This window comes from Lissotriton vulgaris, unplaced genomic scaffold, assembly GCF_964263255.1.
Source record: "Lissotriton vulgaris unplaced genomic scaffold, aLisVul1.2 SCAFFOLD_583, whole genome shotgun sequence".
Taxonomy (NCBI): Eukaryota; Metazoa; Chordata; class Amphibia; order Caudata; family Salamandridae; genus Lissotriton; species Lissotriton vulgaris.
In genome coordinates, this window is record NW_028249429.1 from 797,085 (window position 1) to 802,154 (window position 5,070).

Below are 5,070 nucleotides of genomic sequence, written 5' to 3' on the forward strand. Positions count from 1 at the left end.
GACATTGCTGAGTTTATGGTACATGCAAACACCCTTCTATCTTACTTGTCATCTGCTTCTGTTCCTTCCTTTATGGCTTAATTATTGATTTTGGTTGAGGTCTTTTATGATGGGTCCGTCCGGCCTGATCAAGCAGGAATGCTGGATTTTGCCTTGTCATTTCTGGTGGGCTGGACAACGGAAAGTGGGATTGTCGTCATGCGATATGTTTGAAATGTCACCTTACAATTGGTCAGTTTGTATGTAATTGATGCTAGCCAAGAATGTGATTTTTAGCATAAAAGACGATGGTCCGCTCTATAAATTTGTGCAGTCTCTAGCGAACCACCAGTGTTGTACTTCGTAGACCTCTGTTCCTGGTTGCAGCCAATAAATTTGGTCTTTGACGTCATCAAGAAGTGCCCCGTGTCTCTGTTTGCCAAGGCAGGGGAACTCGAAGACATCGAGCGTTTTCCCTGGCGCCCCTGGGTTCTAAAACCCGGTTCTTCACCTGGAGCACACATAGAAAGTAGTAGTAATACTTTATTCGATATTTCCATATCATAAAAGTGCAAACATTTATTAAACATAAAATCAATGTACAACAAGCATTTGCAATGCAATAGGTCTCGCATTAGGAAAGTCTGAGCTATTGGTATTGTAAATGACAATTTTTTTATTTATATTTTGTTTTTGAAAATAACTAAATTAATAGCTTTGTCATTTACAATGCCAATAGTTATAACTTTCGCAAATGTGACACCTATAGCATTTGTAATGCAATATGTGTTGTATTTACGTGACTTACATGTATTGATATTACAAATAACAATGGCTTTTAATTTTTTTTAATAGTTAATAATTAAATAAAAGTTATTGTAATTTATAATGGCAATAGCTTAAAGTTTTGTAAATAACTTTTGTGAAGATTATGTTCAGTGTATTTTATTGCGACGAAATTCCAAGAAAAGAAGTTAAATATTAACATGTTTTTGTTACATTTGTAATAAAGCTTCAAACATTGAGAGAGCATATTTGAACCAGGTGTTGTTGAATGGTCGCAGAGATTGATGATGTGGTGGCGCTGAGTGATGTTGTGATGGCAAACGAGTGATGCTGTGGCGTTCAATGATGTTGTGGTAGCACATAGTGATTTTGTGAGGGTGAGGGGGTGTGAGGGTGAGGGGGTGTGAGGGTGAGGGGGAGTGAGGGGTGTGAAGGTGAGAGGGGGTGAGGGTGTGTGTGAGGGTGAGGGGGTGTGAGGGTGAGGGGGTGAGAGGGTGAGGGGGTGTGAGGTTGAGTGAGGGGGTGTGAGGGTGAGAGGGGGTGAGGGTGTGTGAGGGTGAGGTGGTGTGAGGGTGAGGGGGTGTGAGGGTGAGTGAGGGGGTGTGAGGGTGTGTGAGGGTGGGGGGGTGAGGGTGTGTGAGGGTGAGGTTGTGTGAGGGTGAGGGGGTGTGTGAAGGTGTGGGGGGTGTGAGGGTGAGAGGGGGTGAGGGTGTTTGATGGTGAGGGGGTGAGAGGGGGTGAGGGTGTGTGAGGGTGAGGGAGGGTGAGTGAGGGTGTGTGAGGGTGAGGGTGTGTGAGGGTGAGGATGTGTGAGGGTGAGGATGTGTGGGTGTGAGGGTGTGTGAGGGTATGGGGTGGTGAGGGTGTGGGGTTGTGAGGGTGAGAGGGTGAGGGAGGGTGAGGGGGGTGACAGGGGTGACGGGGTGAGGGTGAGTGAGGATGCGGGTGTTTGAGGGTGAGGGTGTGTGAGGGTGAGGTGGGTGCGGGTGTGTGAGGGTGAGAGGGTGTGTGAGGATGTGTGTGAGGGTGAGAGGGTGTGTGCGGATGTGTGTGAGGGTGAGGGGGTGAGGGTGTGTGAGGGTGAGTGAGGGTGAGAAGGTGAGTGAGGGGTTGTGAGGGTGAGGGTGTGTGAGGGTGAGGGTGTGTGAGGGTGAGGGTGGGTGAGGGTGGGTGAGGGTGTTTGAGGGTGAGGGCGTGTGAGGGTGAGGGGGTGTGAGGGTGAGGGGGTGGCTGCATAAACCAACCATTTTATCTTTTCCATTTACTTCAATCACACAGGGAAAGGATCATAAATGCTCGTTCTCCCTTGAGTCTGAATTGACAACACATGTCTGTGGCAACTATAGCAGCAAAACTGATGTGCTGCAAGCGTGAGTGTGCCCTTCACTCTCACATTTATTACAAACCCAAAGTGCACCAGTGGGAATAATGCAGACCGCTCCCTGCAGGTCCTGTGTCACTTGGAGTGATGGGGCAGCACAAAGCCTATGGATATCTCTGAGACAAGGAGTCTTGAGGCACGGGGAGGGTGGGGGGCACGTTTCTTGTTATGCCACAGAAGAAGAAAATAATCCCCATTTAATTCATGTGGGACTTCAAGAATCCCTTCAATAGTTTGTAATATAATTTAAAACAAAACAGAATCCCTCCGTGTTACCAGATGACATTCCAAACTATGCAAATTTTAGGTACAGGATGAGTAAGGATTAGTGTCATGAGGATATTTGCCAAACATTAAAAAAAATTATTTGCCTTGAACAGTTTTCACTTTTACCATTTTGACTAATGCGTGCAAAATATTTTCGGTATTGCAGACAATAGCTTACTACTATAATGCCTACATAAGCAACGTATTATAAACTGTTTGTGCAGGAAAGTAAAAAAAAAGTGAGAATGCAAAAAATATCCTGCATTTCTAAAGCTTTACGGGTAACTGTTAATCAACAAATATGAATACTTCACAAGACACAGAAATGGTGTACGAATATGAAATACCAGCTCCCCAGTTATGTGTAATACTTGCTCCCCCTGTCTGCTGGCCGCCCTATTTGCCTCTTCTTGAGCGCCAATACAAATGGTTGAAGTAAGACAGCGGTGAATGAGTAACATATTCAAAATTTCACCAAATTCCAATTTTGACAGGTGATGTGCCCTACTCGTGTCAATGAGAAAATATATAAAACCATTCACACGAGTATCTTAAAACATAGTGGAGGCAAACAGGAAAGGCTAGAATCTGCAATCTTCTGCCTAATGACCACATAACAAACAAGCCAGCAACAAAACAAAAATATTATAGGGCGTCGCCGCGCTGCCGGCGGCGACCCGGAAGCTCTTGGCCGGCCGGCCAATCCGCTCGCGGCCGACCGGAAGTCCCGCCTCCCGAGGTCCGCGAGCTGCCGGCGTATGGAGCGCCCTGCCGTCCGGGGTAGCCCGGGTCCCCAGGAGGGGGCCGGGGAGAAGGAGGAGTGTAGCGCCTGTTGCGGGGCTCCTCTGACCCGAGGGAGCCCCGATTTAGATGAGGAGACGCGTCGCGAGGAGCCCCGCCGGAAGAGCGCAGTCGGTGAGTGGGGCCCAGGGCTGATGTGAAGTGCGTGCGTGCCTGTGTGTATGCCTGGTGGGGGGGTGGGGGAGGGGGGGGAGTGTGTGCGCGCGTGTGTGCGCGAGGGAATGTGTGTGCGCATGCGTGACTGTGTGTGATTGAGAGAGAATGCGAGGTAGGGGATAGTGTGCCTGTATGTGTGCCTGTATGTGTGCCGTATGCCTGCGTGTGCATGCGCGCGCATGTGTGTGTGTGTGTGTGCGTGCGTGCATGCAGAGGGGTGGGGGCTGCCTGTGTCTGTGTGTGAGCAAGGGCTTTGCGCATGCGCAGCTATCAGACGCTCGCTCCCGAGGTGAAATCTGACCTCGTCAAAGCGCGCGTCTGGTAGCTGTCCACATTCCTAAATACGGGCCACAATCGGTCTGAAGCAGACACCTTCAATGCTCACGCATTGAGGGTAGGTCTGCTCGACCTAAAAAGTATCACATACATTTTCATCTTAAAACATTAAAAACACTCTTTACAATAAAAAGTAATTACAGAAGGCTAAAGTGCATTTTCAGTAAAAATCATCAATCTAGATGGGGTTAGCGTTTCTATTTTGTGATGTCCAGCAGCCTAGTCCATATGAACCAAGAGCTGGAAAGATACTTTGCAACCCCTCAGACAATGAACATGGAAGATATATCAGTTAAAAGGATACGTAATGCAATCCTAAAATCTCTAACACCCATCTCTCTACATACAGGTTTTAACCACTTAGCACGAAGTAACTTATAAGCACTACAAGCAGACAAAAAGTGAGGTAGAGACTCTTTCTTACATGGACAGCCTAGACAAGTAGCATCATAGTCCCTCACTCCTTTCCACCCTGCTATACACTTTTTCAAAGGGAGTGTGCTGTATCTCATTTTCAAAAAGAGTGATCTGTCTCTAGGAATTTGGATGTAGTCCAAAAGAGCCTCTAACTTCCTGGTTGGTTTATGTTCCAGAAATTGATTGGTTAATGATCCCCACTTTGTACTTTTTAGTTCCTCGGCCCCCACCCACTCCCAGTAATTTTTTTTGACAATTTGTTTGTGAGGTGGTGATTGAGAAACCCAAAATTCTGTCATTCCTAGATTCATCACCAGCTGTTTTAGTTTATTGAGCCATAGAAAGTGGAAAATGCCTCTCAGGATTGTTTTTGTGTAGGAAGCAGGGGCGCTTCCTCCGTGAGAGCGCCGGGGTGTTGCCCCACTATGTTTGTGGCCCCCCTGCACCTATTCCTATTTCTGGCCACCCAATCCTCAGTATTAGATTTAAAAATGCAGTTGTTTGTTAGTTTCCCCTGAAGAAGGTGGGAGGGGCTTAAAAATAATTGACAGTGAGTCACACTCATACATGATCAGGCTCACCTTATGCTGTGCTGTTGCTTGCACCCCACCACAGTCACCCTTGAGAAAGTGGGAGGCTGGCAGTGTGGATGTTGGGTTGCACTGCAGCCTTTGTGTGGCCAGCCTGAAATGCGCAATAGTGATGTCTTTTATATACTCCATAAGTGAGCCGGGGGAACCACAGCTGCATCCTCCCAGTCTCCTAATGAGCATTAACTTCGTCTGCTCAAGCCAATCCAGACACTGCTCTCATGCTGTGCTCATAACATGACAGCAAGAGAGCAGTGTCTGGATTGGCTCTGCGACGCGGTTCGCAGGTCTCGCTTAGCGCTGTGTGGGAAGTTCTGTTGTAGTTGACAGAGCTCTCATGACCAATCACTGGATAGT